Source organism: Nipponia nippon, unplaced genomic scaffold, assembly GCF_047370975.1.
Source record: "Nipponia nippon isolate SJK-2023a ecotype South Korea unplaced genomic scaffold, ASM4737097v1 scaffold_8, whole genome shotgun sequence".
NCBI classification, from domain to species: Eukaryota; Metazoa; Chordata; class Aves; order Pelecaniformes; family Threskiornithidae; genus Nipponia; species Nipponia nippon.
The window spans coordinates 25,974,335-25,990,563 of NW_028262402.1; the positions used below are offsets into that span (position 1 = coordinate 25,974,335).

Below are 16,229 nucleotides of genomic sequence, written 5' to 3' on the forward strand. Positions count from 1 at the left end.
TAATAAAGAAACAAAAAGCAAAAACGTTGAAGGACTCAAACGAACTTTAAAGCAATCTTCAAAATATAAAATCTTTCCAAGTGTCAAGCGCACAAAAAAAAAAAAAAACAAGGCACCAAATGACAATCCTCTTGGAAAGCTATTAAAAGGAATAATTCCAAGTTTCTAAATCATTTATCACAAACTGAAAATTAAAAAAAAACCACAAAACCAAACAATCTGTCCCGTCAGTACCTCAGGTGTTATTCTTCAATATTCCAACGGCCTGATTAGACCAGCACATTCCAGAAGAGACTTACGTCAGCCTCTTCTTTTTTTCATTTTTAAATGCTCACAAAGGTTGGTTTACGAAAGGTAAAACTTCAGCCAATGGGGAAAGTGACTGTGGAAAACGTGTCTCGAAAGCGCTAAATAAAAACTAAACGGAAAGGTAACCTTCCCTTCCCTAGGTTCATTTCAAGACTACGTCATACATAAAACAGCATTCAAGAAGCCTGTCGTCAGTTACCAGGCTGCTTCTCCTCCTCCACAACTTCCTAAAAGTATACCTTTACTTTCAGATGTTCTTTGTTTCCTAAAGTATATGCATGCTTTACAAGAATTCCTAAAAGCAGGCCAAAAATCTTCCCTTAGGCTGATACCCAGCAAGCCAAACAGATTGCAGCTGGGGTGGAACTACACATTTGCTTGCTGCCCAGTTCCAAACACGCACGGAAGAGTAACCAACCCGTGCACTCATCTCCAGCTGAAATCATTGGCCGGCACTCCTCAGATGGAATAAACTCCTCAGAGCGTAGCTGTTCTTGCTCCACTTCAAATCAATATATGTATTCTTTGAATAGTTCATGTTACATGATGAAAGCAAATCATTAAATAAAAGCGTATGTGAGAGCCTATGTTACAGCGGCACATCCAATGACTTCATACATACCTTCTCACGTAAGAACGGAAAATAGGTGGAAACCACCTTGGCCATGACAACCACAGAAGAAAGCAAGTCGGAAGACCTAAAATGATCCAGCTGCACTTCATACCTATTTGTCTACTTGCAGAAAGCTCCCAAGAAACATACAGCACTGGAAGAGCACCTTGAAAGCTTATTCTCCTAAAAAAAGAAATATAGCCTGCGTTTGACATCTCATGAAATACCAAGGGAAATAGAAGTACACGGAATTAGCCCTTCCTTCAAATAATTTCTGTAACTCTCCCTGTTTACAACTGCGACCTTCTCTCTTTCTGAGCACTTCCTATTGCAGCAGAAGCCCCGCTTTTGATCTCACCAAAAGACGGCAAGTTGGAAAGTGAAAGTCAGAAAAAACGTTCTCTCTGGGACATTTCCTCAGTCGGGACAAGAGGAGGTACAAAGAACAGTCCAGAAAAAGGAACAAAACCCATCACCTCTGGGGCTTGGGAGCCAGCGGGAGGAAACAACCTGTGGGCTATCAGTGTCTTTGAGAAGACTATAGACACTTGGAGCAACTCTGTCCTATTTCAGTCACCTGGTCATCTGCCGCAATATCTATAGAAACCAAGGCTTCCCATGTGGTTTGGTTTACTTGATTTTAAGGTAAAGTACAGAAAACTATTTCAGGGCAAAAAGTGAGAACGTCAGGGTTTCACCACGCTTTGTTTCATGGATGCACTTCAAGCACTGAATCCACTGTTGACCCTAAAGCAGACAAGTTCTTCATCTGCAAGTCCCTTTTCAAAACTCAAGCTTCTTCCTTGTATAATGTGACAGGCACCATCAAGAGTGATGATGCGATGGGTTTAAACGAGGTGACTCTTACAATAGTTCCGCCACCACTGCGTCGCCTCATGTCGAACACTAGCCTTAAACACACTTGAACAGCTAGCCTTCCGCACTAGACTTGCGTGGAAATACCACCTCCAATATGCCAATCGCACAAAAGTCTGGAGAAAACATTGCCAATAAAATGAGAGCAAACATGAGACAAAAGTTGAACCTGTCTAGCTTTAAATTTCCATACAGGCTGAGAGATGGTTCACGATATCCATATGCAGAACTAAAACCACATTTTTAATCATTTAAGAACTTCTCCTTATGTTTGTCTTCTGCTTGGCTGTGGGATGCTTTGCTAATTCAAACACGAGCTTATTCTTACAGCGGAAAACCTTTGAAATATTTCCTTTAAGAATGTACAAACATTCAAAACAGACTGGAAAGCTGTTAGCTAGCCCACAGAGTCCTGCACATAAATAGCTGCTGGCATCTTAGAAGAAAGCACATTGGGCGGAAGGTGGATCCATGCTGTCTTCACACCATGGACATGAAAACACACCCCCAGAGGCCTCCAGCACCTCGGTAACTCCGTACCAGGAGTCAGAATTACACAGCTGTCAAACTCCAAAGAGGCACGAGCAGTATCTCCTCCTGGGGCACAGCAGGAAAGACATGACGCCCCATCTGCAAACAAACAAGCCAGAAACCTAGGAAAACCTAACGCTCAGCCAGGCTGACAAACAGCCCCCTTAGCTCTCGGCTCCACAGCAAGGACGCCATCCCACAGCGGACCCCAGCCTTGCCTGCGGGCTTGTGTGTGCTGGCACACACCTCCACGCTAGCTCTGGCAATACCACCTGAACCCTTCACAATAAAGGCCCCCCAAAAAGGTATCTCCAACTCCTGCAGTCCTGCCCAGCTACAGGGAGAAACGCTTTAGACCCTCAATAACATGCCAGTACCAGGGACGACTCTCTTTTCTCACCGTGAACTTCCTCAACTCCCAGACAACCTGATCTTGCAGGATCAAGGACGGGCAAGAAGACAGGGAGGCCCCAGGGTACGTGAACCCAAGGCAGGCAGCACCCCTGGGCAGCCTCCCAAAATTCCCCACGTAAAACAGCAAAGGAATGACAGGAGGCTATTTACAAAGCCAGAGAAAGAGCAGGGAGTCTGCACAGCACAACAGGGGCAGGCGGCTCACATGAGCGTCAGACAGAGCCTCGCAGGGCAAGAGCAATGGCCCCATTTTAGCACCACGCTTACTGCAATACCATAGGCATTTCAGCAGTTGCACTTTAGTTGCTGTCCTGTACACACAGAAACGCTATACTACAACGCCACGGAAATATAACTCGCTTTTCTACCCAGCTGGGCATCACGATGAAGTAACAAAGTTTGATAACTACCTTTAGCGTTGCTGTAATCAGATAGCTATTAATAACAAATAGTTAAGAGAGCACATACACAATCCTGTGTCACTAATTCCCCATTTATGCAAACCCTTCTGAGGCCTCTGGGATCATCCCGTTCCTCTCCGTATACCCTCAGAGACCCCTGCTACAATCTTAATTACCCACTCTTCCACGCGGTTCTATTCTAGGGTCACTGATAGCTCGCTCTATGCTTTTTTAAATCGATGCCTGCATTTACGTTAACTACCTGATGAAGCCGCCCAAACCCACCAGATTAAGGGGGGGGGGGCGCGTACCGCTGGTTGAAGCCTGATCATTCCAGCACCCAAATGAGCAAAATACCATCTTATCATCATCAAAGGCAAATCCACCTCTAATGCTTCTTTGGTGCAGCGTTCCACTCAAAGCTGAGTTGTGATCCACCAATATCGTCACCAAAGAGAGAGACAAAGCCTCAAATGAAAAATTCAAATACATCAGGAAGGAAAACTGGCATTAAAAAGGAAAAGAGAAAGTATTTTTCGAGGAAGCCAGAAGACGGCTTACAAAGGTTCCAGCACCTCCGGAGGCAGTCCCAGTACCAGTGCACTGCAAAGGGAACCCTTTGGAGCATACAGTTTGATCCAAAGAGGCATTTTGCCAGGACATTTACTGTATTCTTTACTCTAACTACTGGGAATCAGTAACAAATACGATATTAGAGAGCTGTATTACGAAAAAAACCCAAAACGTCGTAGTAATGAGATGCTACTCTATGCTTGTCATAGAACTTTGTAAGAGGAAAAAAACAATGGGAAAACAGATACAAATCATTCATGTGGACTGCTTGTCCATACAACGTACAATATTTTCCCTCAATATCAACGTATGCATTACCAAAAGATAGAAAGTATATGCGGTCTTTTGTACAAATGTAGTTTTTTGTATGGAGGTCGTTTTTCAGATTCAAAGGAGCGTAGCGGGCGTCGGACTTGATGATCCTGACGGGTCCCTTCTAACTTGAGGGTATTTTCTACGGTTTTCTCTCCCACAGAAAGGGAAAAAAGAAAAGCTTTACAAACTTCACATGAGAATGGATGTCCCAAATACACTGACGAATGGTCTTTACATCCTTTCATGCTGCATTTGTCATTTTTCATTTGCTGAAGAAAGCATTCTCCGATAGTCAGTATTTACACCCTGACAAGGTTTGATTTCTGCTTGAATTGGTATAGCCCCTTAATTCACGCCTTGCATTTGATTTTGTCCTGTTCTGGAACTACACTACTGGATCTGTTACAAACTCAGGTGACAAATTACAAAATGGTCTTCTGAAACCACAAACATCGCTCAAAAAAAAGAGGGGGGACGGGACGCAATCTAGCAGCCAGCCTTTTTGTCCAAATGGCCCTCTGTAGCCAAGTCTCCCCTAACTAGCAAAGCAAGGAACACCACAGCGTCTCAGGTTTTTAACTATAGTTCGCTTTCCAAAGAATAAAACAAGGACGAGTCACTCAAATCAAGCTCATCTCTTCATTCATTTAAAGAAAGACATTTCAAGGCTTCAAAGGCAGTGGAAGAGAGAGTGCTAGCTTGAAATAGGGATTCTGAAAGCACCAAAGCAAAAGGCCCTTTTTAATCTCTACTCTTACTGACTTGGGGAAGCAGAAGTCGCTAACACCTAACGAAGGCTTTTTACAGAGACATTTCAGACAAATTGGCCAGGTTTAGTACACCTTAATCCCTACAGCATCATCAAAACTGGAGGATCAAGGAAGACAGAGTTGGCAAATACATCAGAACAAGCAGGCATCTTCTGTAGAAGGAACATGAGCCATCCAAAACACAGCGGCTTCTAGCAGACGCTTCCCCACGTTGCAAGGAATCGGACGAGCTTTAGGCTGCAGTCCAACTGGGGCTTCCAGCCAATTCAAACGCAAGCTGCTGCCAAGAAGGGCAGTTTGACACTCTCCTGCCCCTTCATTCCTGGCTGAACCTGACCTTCTGATGCTCCTGCTCAGCAAAGCTTTGCCCTGGGGACCCACTCAGCTGAAGAAAACAACTTGGGGTCAGGTTCAGGTTGCAAGGGGATCCCGCCCCTGCTCCAGCTCACCCCAGGGCTGCACAGGTCCTGCACAACAGGACAGCAAGCAAAAGGAGCAACCACCCTTCACTGAAAGCCCCTATTTATGTCCGCTTAGAGCAACTGCCACATTGCAGCCTGAGGGCAGGGGTTTGTCTCCTCCATTCCGCCCACGGGCCCTAAAAACCCTGCTATTACATTCACTCTCTCAGCAATCCCATGACTAATTCTTTATTTAAAGTGGAGGAGCTCCATCAGCAGAGACAGAGGGAGACTCATCCCCTCAGCCGTAAGTCATTTGGTACCTGGGAGACCCAGCCTCTAGCCCTGGCTCCACATCTGGCACAACGAGAAGTAACCTCTAGAAAGCCCCAAGAATCAGAGTGGCTCATTACAGGCTTCTACACCTCTTTTCTTAGTCATTCTGACAAAAAAAGAATTGCCAAAAAAAAACCCAGAATCCACATTGTAACCCTCTCCTTGCCAGCAAGCATATCACGCATATAAGCTAGCCCAGCTTACTAGCTAACTCTGAACGGCAGCAGAATAAGCCCTGACAGGCAGCCAGCCTTACCCACGCCACCTGAGCCACCCAGCAAAGATCAAGCCTTTCAGGTCTTCTCTTGAACACTTGGATTGCTTTCATCCTCACCAAAAAGAGACTTTCCGTTCCAGCTCTTAGAAAAGAAAACTCATGAAAAACAAAGATGCAACAGTGATTCAACTCTTCTAGAGCTTTGCTGCTTCTATGAATGGTAATGGAACTGTTTCCAGCTTCTCTTAGTCTTCAGCAACACATCCTAAACACAAATCACGCATCTTCCCAAAAGCCGCCAAGTCCATAAAAATCTTGCAGCTCAACAGGACTCGGCTTAATACGTACATACGACAAGAGGACTTCAGGACACAAGTGCAGCTGGCTACGCAGAAAGCACTGGCCCCAATCTCCGTTTGGCGCATGTCTGTCTGATTCCCCTTCTAGCACACAAACAGCGGTGCTCACCTAAGGCAGGAATGAAAAAGCACACAGCAAGAGTTTCAGCGCCCGAGGAAAAAAGTCACCCTTCTCAACGACTCCTTTACCAACCCGCAACACGCCACTCTCTTCAGGTGCAGTACCAGTCTGTTTGAAACAACCAGCTACACAACACAAACCGCGCCAAAGCACGAAGGCAACTTCTCTCTCTCCGGACGCCCCATTTCGCTCCTTCCCTTCCACACGGATTTAACGCTGCCATGGAATCCTAGGCAGCTCTGTCTCAATCACCTGCCTCTTCCGGAGCATCACCTGTACCAGCAACAGAGTCAAAGATTCTTCTAACAGACGGAAATACTGCTCAGAAATGAGCAGCTGCTATTGCAATCCTAACACCGTTTCTTCTTTTCCCATTCTTTATCATATAGACCGAGGGCCTTCAAGAGCACCTGGCAGGCAAGACTGCTCTCACTCTATTCCAGATCCCATCAAAACACACCTGTTCTCCAAAAAGTTGCCGTTTCCCGGCCCCAATCCTACCATGCAAAGCTGACCTTCGGGGCAGTCATAGAACTCAGTCTCCAAAACGGAAGAAAGTAAACCTAGGCGTCTGCTCGAGCCCACTTGCGCTCAGTGCCTGGAGCCCAAATTCCCTGACGTTCAACAGCCAAATGAATTAGAACCACAGTGATAATGTCATCTATTGGCAGTTTTCTTCCCAAGAAGACAAACCACAAACACAGAACCAAAACCCCTTCCAAGGCACAACTGGCAAGGCAGAACCGCAATTCTGCTGTCTGATCCAGATCAGCAGCCATCACATGCCCCTACGGATTGGAAAACGACCTGGTACACACACAGCCCAAACACCTCCGAGCAAAAGATTAAGCTGCCAACCTAGCGCGCTGCTTGCAAGTCTCATTAAGGACCGCTACTCCGACACTGATACCCAGCTGCGCAAGAAAGGCCTTCCCTGCTCTACCAGTGCAGCGGGTGGATTCTTTTCCATCGGCATTTACAACATTTACTGGAACAGTCTCCAAAAGCACCTCTCCATTGGGAAGGAAAGGATAAGATTGCCACCTCGTTAGTATCAACTATTCAACATTTACTTTCGTTCACCTGTTCACAGGCACTGTAGCCTACCAAACCCATTCTTAAAATGGCCACCTTGCCCCACGGCCATTCAGAGAAAGGCTTACCCACCAAATTAATTCCCTTCCCTGTCTTTTTGTCATTAATAGTGCATACCCTCTTTCAGTGGCCCATTTACATGATTTTTTTCCTGCTTAACGAGGGACTGCCACAAGGGCAAGCACGTATCAATAGTAAAGAACCGGTCAACATAACTAAAATCACATTCCTCGTATTAGCCATCGCCCTTTGCCCTTTCGGGCAGGCGCACGCTTAGTCTGTTTTGATCTACAAAGACAGTCTTGCCACTAACCACGCTATTTCCAGAGAAATAGGCCTGAACTTCAGTTACGGCACTGCAAACAAACTTTCTGGCTACTGCAACGCAGCTTTGTTACTCCAGAAAATGGAGTGAAGTCATTTGCTCCTACGACGACTTCAGCGTAGGGAGATGGGTCACGCTGTGTGCGTCCTTCATGCATTTTAACACTCTCTTACACGTCGAGAAACACTGTTAAAAGGGTATCGTAGGCAGAGGCGGGGTAACAAATCGCATTGCTGTACAAGAAATAAAAAAAAACAGCCCCTGTTTCCCTGGTTTTGCTTTTGCCAGGAATGAACTCCATTCAAACACAGCCGAGTCAATAAGAAAATACAGGCAATTCTTCTTCCAACACCACAACATATTTTAAGAACCTGCAATGCAGAACAAACAGATATGCCGCATGCTTACCCCAAAACAAGCTCTTAAAAAGACCCAACCTGAACAGCATACCTCAAATACAGCAGCACCCTCTCAAGGACTGGATGTAGAAACCCTCACGGTAACGCTTTAGCAACTTAGAGCACAGCAATACTGACAACACGGCTGCAGGAATTGGCACCACTCCAAACGGAAAGACGCGAGCAGAAATAAAGATGCTTGCAGCAACCTGCCGTGGATGCTTCCCTCTCTTTTTTCCTTACACTCTGCGGTTTACGTTCGGATGCACGCATTAAAACACAATTGTGGCGGAGAGAGATTGCGGATACAGCCACTTAGGTTGCAAGATGTACAACTCTGTAAACAAACAGCACAAACAGCAATTTACACCCTCACTTACCTCATACCACCAAACACACTGAGTTCCTCCAAACCTTCGGACACGCCTGCCCACCCCCACGTCCTCATCAGTGGCGTACATTTCTCCAAGGCATTCACCTATATGTGGCACCATCCGCCGCAGAACCTCCCGGCTGGAGATCATTCCCGGCCCTCCCAGGCAGAAATTCTCTCCAGGCTCCAGCCCCAGTTTTCCAAGTTCTTCAACAGTACCCAGACCCGTCTCTCCCAAATACAGGGCTTTACTGCTCTTCAGTGAGCGAAGAAACTCCTCCCGTTTTTCACCTGAAAAAGAGAAAAGATTACTGTCATTTCTCTGCCAGCCATCTCTCTGCCCGTACCGCAAGCGTGCTTAAAAACCTCACGGGCACCTGAGACTCTCACGGGAAATCACTGCCAATGCAGTCCCCTATACCGAACTGAAAATACCCTTGCACGAGTCGACCTTGCACAGACTCCTCTGCGTTTCATTATTCATCAACATTACAATGACCTTTGCATTCAGCCAAAAGCCACAATACGACCAGAACTTAATTCTACCAGTGAACCTTCTTCTGCTCAACCAATACTGAGGGAAAGCCCTCCTTTGCCCGTTTAAAACTCGCTCGGAAGCAGGACGCTTTGCCAACCTAGTTCCAGGCTGGGGAGGGGAGGGAAGGGGAGGGGAGGGGAGGGGAGGAAAAACGCCCCGTACTCTTTCAAGAGGATGAAGTTTGGAAGAGACCAGAGCAAACTGAAACTAACCCAGATCAAGAGCTTTGATTACAGAGGAATTGTGGCAACAAGGGAAAACTCCGGCCCCTTCCAGAGCATTTCCAGGGCCGCAATGCCTACCCCCTTTTCCTTCAACCCCCCGCCCCGCTTCTTTGAAGAAACTGCCATGTCATATCCACTTGAAATTAAAGGCTTCTGGGCAGGTCTAACTCGCAACCTTGGAACCCCTTAAAGACAGCTTCATTGCAACTCCAAAATGAGCCCAGAGAAACCACCGACAACTCCGACGTCTGCCACCCACCGTCTAGACGTACGCACGCACCCGCACGCGTGCCAGCATGTCGCAGACGAACGACAGCTGACGAGCAGCAGCCCGGGAGGCGACTCCAACAAAACCCAGTGACAGCCAGGGAAGCACACCGTCCCCTCCAGTGAACTTCCAGCAGCGCTCGCCACAGCGCCAGCAACCACGCTCCCCGCCCGGGCCTGCGCTTCCAACTCCAGCTGCTCGCTCTTCCCCAGGAGCACGACGCCGCGCGAGGAACGGCAGCAACGCGCGCAGCGCAACAGCACGCGGGCTGCAGAACATCCTTGCCTCGCGGGGCTCCAGAGCTCGCAGGGAAACGGGGCCAGCGCTTTCCAGAGACGCTGCAGAGGAGAACGGCAGCTTTACAAGCAGCCTTCGGCGGCTGCGTTTGCTCCGCCGAAGCGTCAGCGAGCCAGCGGAGAGCTTCTGCCAGCGCCCAAAACGCCGCTGCCCACGAGCGCCGAGCCCAAGCCCTCGGGCTGAGCCGCAGCCGCGGCGGGGGCCGCCCGGCCGGAGCAGGACGCAGCCGGCAGCGCTCCCCGCCGCTGCCGCTGCCGCCCGCCGCCTGCGCGGGGGCGGCGGGACGAGGCGGCACGGCCGCCCCTCGGCTGCGCGGCCGGCCGCGGGGCCGCCGCCGCCCCGCCGCTCCCCTGCCCACGCCCAGCCCCGCCGCCCGCCGGGCCGCGCCGGGCCGGGCCCTCTCCGCCGGCCCGGGGCAGAGCCTCGCCCGGACGGCCGCGCCGCCGCCAAGCGCGGGGGCCGCAGCCCCGGCACCCCACGCCCACGCAGGGCCCGCTCACCGCGCCCGCCGCCCTCCAAGCCGCCGCCTCAGCCCCCCGACGCGGCCCGGCCTCCCCAGGGGCGGCCCGGCCCCGCGGGGGCACCTCGGGGCTGCCACCGCCACCTCAGCGCCGCCACGGCGCCCCGCGCCCGGGGGCTCGAAGCGGCAACCGCCTCTCCCGCCCCCCGCGGGACCCCGGGCCGCCGCTCCCCGCCCGCCCGCCCTCCCTCCCTCCCTCCCGCCGGCGGAGGGGCGCGCCCCGCTCCCCTTGAATGGAGACGTCGTCGTCCGCCCGCATGAACCACTCGTACTTGTCCAGGTAGCGGGCGTGCATGTACTTGATCATCAGGAAGGACTTCTTCTGCGGCGGGGAGGAGGCGTCCACGCCGGGCAGGGCGACGCCGGGCAGCGGGGGCAGCCCGGGGGGCGCGGCGGAGCCCTGGCTGGAGAAGAGCTCCACGCGGCCCGGCCCCGAGGGCGCCCACGGCCGCTGCGCCGCCACCGCCCGGCTGCCCAGGGACTTCTGCGCCGTCCTCACCCCCACGGAGAGGAAGTTGCGGGGCTTGGCGCAGCCCGGCGCGCCCCCCCACTCCCCGCTCCCGTTGCGGCTGCCGCCGGGCCGGCCGCTCCGCTTCTCGCCGCCTTCCTCCTCCTCCTCCGGCTCCCCTTCCCCGCCGCCGGCGGGGCCGGAGACCGTGCCCTCCTCCGCCGCCGCCGGAGGCAGCTCCCAGCGGCTGCTCCTCAAACTCGGGCCGCCCAGCACCGCCGCTGCCGCTGCCTCCGCCGGCGCCTGCTGCCCGCCCGGCGCCGCCGCGCCCCCGGCCGCCCGCGGCCCCGCCGAGCGCCCCTAGGAGGAGCAGAGCCTGGCGCCGCGCCGCTTCTTCTCGCTCAGCTCGGCCGCTTTGGGGGCGAGGAGCCAGGGGGCGGCGGGGAAGCCCAGCCCCAGCCCCAGCGCCACGCTCAGCCAGGCTCTCCGCGACCGCGCTGCCGCTGGAGGCGACCCCCGGCCCGCGGCGGCCCCGCCCGCGGCGACTCCCGGCGCGGCGACTCCCGGCGCGGCTCCCTGCCCCGCCGCGGCGGCCCGGCCGCCCGCGCTGCTCCCGACTCCAACTTCTGCGGGCGGGAGGGCGGCGGCGAGGACGGCGGAGCGCTACCGGCGGCCCCTTCGCTCCGCTCCGCTCCGCTGGCACCTTGTCGCCGCGGCGGCTGCTCCCTCCCCGCCCCTCCCACCGCTCAGCCTCCTCCACACGGCGGCGGCGACGGTGGCGGCGGCGGCCCCCGCTCGGCGCTCGCCGCTCAGCCGGCTTCCTCCGCGGCTTCCGAGCGCCTCACCCCGGAGGGCGCCGCCGCCCGTGCCCGAGCCCGAGCCGCGCCGGGGAAGTGGCGGCCGCCGCCGCCGCTCCGGAAGGACACGGTGGTTTTGGGGGCCGCCCGCGGCTCCCCCGCGCCGCGGCCCCGCCGCCCTCCGGCGCCCCCTCCGCCCGCCGGGGCCGGGGCCGGGGCCGGGCGCCCGCGGGGCGGTGGGGCGAGGGTGCCCCCGGCCGCGGCGCTTGGCCCCGGTGCGCCCCGCTCCCGCCGCCGCGTCGGGAGAGGCCGGGGGCTCCTCCGCGGCCGCGGCTTCACATGGCCCGAGGGCGGCCACGGGACGCCGGCTAGCCCCGTCCTGCCCTCGTCTCTCGTCCCAAGGCTGGCCACGGCGAGGCAGGTCAGGGGTGCAGTGCCAGGAGGAGGGAAGCCGCCTCCTCCGCCCCTGCTCTGCCCTCCGCTCCCCGGCCCCGCCCGGCCAACGCCTTTGCAGCCAAGAACTGCAGCCCCCCGGCCACCTCTTTTCCCGTGGCGTGGATTCCCACAGCCTGCGCGTGCTCTTGTTCTTACTGCCACGAGCTCCGAGATGCTGGGGCAGAGCCTCCTCATCCTCCCGGCCTCAGGGTGACTGCACTGGCCGCCGCAGCCCTGGACGACGGACAGCAGGAATGAAACGTCCAGGCCGCTCTGCCTGGAGAGGCAGCCTTAGTTCTGAAGTGTGAGGTCTCCCTCCTAGCCCCCGTGTCTAATGAGGCGCGTCCCTGATCTCATTGTGCAAGATGCTCGTCTCCGGCAAAAGCCAGGAATTGTTCCTGGCGTGCATTTGTCGCTTCACTCAAATACATCTGCCTTACTGAAGACCCAGTAGCATCCGTACGTGTCATCGGCTGTCAGCAAAACCGCCCATTTTTGCAGCCAAGTCTATGGGGCTGTCTGTCACTTGACGGGACTTCATCGATTGTCAGGTGCGGGTGGCAAGGCGAGAGGAGGAGTGGGGAAGCTGGTCTTGGGTGATGCTAGCAAAAGTCACAGAATAGTGGCGAGAGAAAGGATTTTTCCCAAAAGAGAGAAGTTCCTTTGCCCACCTGGCAGAAGAGAAAAGCCTGCTCTGCATAGTCTTTACCTAGGCAGAGGTCGCTTACTGAAGTACTGCTGCGTTTTCCCTTCTGCCTCCACCGCATGCAGGGAGCAGGCTGCGTGCTCTTTGTGGGTTTGAGATGCGCGAGCGTCAGGCTCAGGAAGCATACCCTCTAGCTTGCCCAGGGCCGAGCGCCCTTTCCAAAGCAGCCCAGCATTGATTTCCTCTCTATGCGCACCCAGGCTGGAGCATGCATAATGCCAAGCAGCGAGGCACTAGGGACCAGGCCCACGTGCGTATTCACTCCGCTGCCCCCCCGAAAATCAGCCCGAGGAACGTGTCCGGGCACAGAACCACCACCCGAGATCTTCTGCCAGCAACAGGGTGGCACAGCCCGGGTCTCTCTTCACCGAGCTACTAACAGGCAACAAGCTAAGGCGGAAGGCTGTCCTTCGGAGCGCCTTCACCATGGCATGAGGGATTTCCAGTCTTCGGAGCGCCTCAGCGTTCCAGAGGAGGCTTCCACTTTAAACTGCTCTCTCCCACTCCTTCCCTCCCTGCTCCCCGCCACCTTGTGGCTGGCTCTCTCTTCCCACTTGTTTTAACACTGCAACGCACGTCACATCAGCCAGCTGGAAAAGTCATTGTACAGTCCTCCACAGAACAGTGGTAATGGCAACCATTTTCTCCTTCAGCACTGCCTCTTTTTAAGGTTGCTGAGAGTCTCTCTTCAAAGCAGCACAAAAGTAAAGCTCTGACCTTGCCAACTACCTTTAAATTTACCTCACGTGCAAGGAAACGGGAGAAGGTCTTTTCATTTGGTTGAACTCTTCTGAATAATGCTCCTCTTATAACCTCTCTCAGAAAGTTTATCCTTTTAGAGTTCCAGGTTGGACACAGACAGAACTCTGGAAGGAAAGAAAATAAACGTGGACGTGTTGGAAGATCCTGGTTTTGGAAGGGGTGGTTCCAGCCATTGGAGAAGACTCTACTGTCATAACCAAGACTTATTTTCCCCTAACCCTTAAAGCATTATCTCAAGGGCAACTCACTAGGACTGAATGCAAAGAGAAACGACAAAGCAGACTGTAGTCAGATAGCTTTGAGATGTCGAGACCGGCAGCACTTTGGTTTTACACTGCCAGCAAGCTTTGCCTGTCGTACTTCCATACAAGTAATTTTACATTTATCAACCTGTCAAAGCTGTCACGTTTTGAACGTTCAAAGCCAAGCAATAGATCATGTGCAGATTCATGGATCATCCCACGACAAGTGAAAGGAACAGGCAATTAACAGGACATACTCAGGTAACACTACCCGATTTTATTCAAAGATGCAGGTGACTACAAAATAACCGATGGTCCACAAAAGAGGGCCGATGGGTCTCAGTTTCTCCCATTTCAGACATCATGAAAGGCTAGGTAGAGTGAACGGAAGGCAAGTAGCAACACTTTCCTACACTGACGGACTCTTCAGTTACTCCAACCTCTTCACAGGGCATCAAGCACAAAGCATCAGCTTTGTGTCAGCCACTACCTACTAGCACTCATCCAAAACTGGGGCTGTGTTACACTAGGTCAGAACAAGCGCTGCTCCTCACATGGCTTTGCTCTACCTGCCACGATGTTCTCCTCTGCACAGTCGAGTCAGAGGCATGCTGAGCTGCTCGAACGCACCTCAGGAAGCCACTCTAGATCCAATAGTGTGCTTTGTTAAGCTGGCTAGCTAATAGCAGTCAGAGCAAGGTCTGTTTTGGACAAGACCCTGCACGGCCACCTAACGTATCAGATCCCACGAAAAGCACGGGGCCCCATCCCGCTTGCCAACTGCACTAGCTACACAAGGAATGAGGTGATGCCAGCACAGACGCACCTCCGCCTGCTGCACTCAGAACCTTTTTTTTCCTAAAGGTTTCTTCTCCTGGGTCCTGTCTTCTACTCTGGAATTCACTATTCATTCGAATATCCTTCTGTCCGCTTAAGATGTATTACTGCTGCAAAAATTACACCTAGAGTATTTTGCTTTCTCATTATAAAGTCAGTGCCCTTTCCTAAAATAATGCGCCTTTAGGCCGCAGTAGTAGTCTATAGTACTGCAGCAACACCAAGTTTTCAAAGAGTGCCATTGCAGACTTCATTATGGCAAACAGTCTCACTACAATGCCCCATGCCACGTTTTGCCTCTCCTTCTATTCCCTTCTTCCTTGAATTTATTCAAGTGCCATTAAAAATAATTGAAGGACTTCCCAAAGAAACCTTATGAGCAAGTTTATGTCACAACATGGTGGGGGAGCGGGAAGAAGTGCACCCCATCGTTTCACGACAAAATTAGGGAACTGTCCAGGATGCTGTCAAATCAGGACGGACCCCTGACTCTGCACACATGCTCAAACAGAGTCCAGGGCTACCTTAGCCATTAGTTGCTCTCTGGCGTAGAAAAGGTCAACCAGAGTGCAGAGTTCTGTTCTTAAAGCCTGTTTTATAGGCTACAAGAGACATTCATAAGGAGTCAGAATGACACAGCTGCCAAACTCCAAAGAGGCATCCGACGGTGGGCCAGCAGGAGTGATGCCTGCCCAGTCTGCAGCCTCGGTGGCTGGCGTTTGACACAGATGCTGACCACAAGAGAGGAGCTGGGGCGAGCAGTGATGCTGCAGGGGCAGACCCGTGTGCTGGGGCGGCAGCGCTGCCGGGGCGAGCGCCATGGGCGAGGATGGCCAGCTGCGCCGTCCCCAGGCGATGGGTTCTGATGTCACCAAGGCATGACCTGAGACGTCCCTGAGCGACGGACTGTGATGTCACCTAGCGATGGATTGTGACCACGCACCCCTCCCTCTATATATTTGGGCGCCGAGTCTCAGCCAGCTGGCTCGTGGCCACACTCCAGCTGAGCCAGTTGGCGAGGTGTGGAGTGTTGAGCGAGGCCTTTGGCACTGGTGTCGTGCTCGAGGAGTTGTTCGTTGCAGCTCTCAGTGCCCGACCCCAGAGCCGTTGGAGGATTTTCTCCAGCCCTGCCAGGTTCAGGCAACCGGGGCAGCCAGGAGGTGCGCTTGCAGCAGCAGAGGTGAGCTGGGTGGGGAAACGTCACCCTGGGGAGCTGGGAGGGCTTCCTTCCTGAGGGACCTGGGCATTTCTTCCACCCCTGCCCAGGCCAGCCAACGCCTGTGGCCTCTCTTCCTTGTCTGGCGTGACACCCGCTGCTGCAGCGCTGGTGAGAGGGAGCAGCTTGACATCCCCAGCTCCCCCAGCCCAGCGCAGCACGGGGACAGCATGGCCAGGGAGCTGGAAGAGCGCTGTTCCACCTGCCTGGGCAGCTGGGAGGAGGCCAGCTTTCTGATGCCACGTCTCCACCGGTTCTGCTACCATGCATCCTGGGGTGGGCTGAGAGCAAGGCCGAGTGCCGCCCCTCCCGCCAGACAAGCTCCAGCACTTTGCACGTCTCTCTTGGCAGGCTAGAGCGTCGTGCGCTGAGGAAGCCATGGGGGAGAGAAGCTCTGCTGCAAGGGACGGCGGCATGAGCCAGCCACCCCGGGCAGGGCCGGCGGAGGCAGCAGCAGACTCCCAGTGCCCCATCTGCCTGGGAGACATCAAAAAGGCAGCCTATGTGGCCTA

The 16,229-nt window shown here is 53.7% G+C and overlaps 1 pseudogene across 1 annotated transcript in view; it reads right to left on the bottom strand.

Moving 5' to 3' along the window:
* The window catches only part of LOC148050527 (chondroitin sulfate synthase 3 pseudogene), a 47,832-nt pseudogene extending 35,683 nt beyond the window's left edge, over positions 1-12,149 (bottom strand). The window contains exons 1-3 of the transcript XR_015701056.1: positions 12,111-12,149; positions 10,547-11,028; positions 8,435-8,718 (exon numbers count right to left, since the gene is read on the bottom strand). The product of XR_015701056.1 is annotated as a chondroitin sulfate synthase 3 pseudogene (transcript). The remainder of the gene's footprint in view (positions 1-8,434; positions 8,719-10,546; positions 11,029-12,110) is intronic.
* Positions 12,150-16,229: the final 4,080 nt, after the last annotated feature.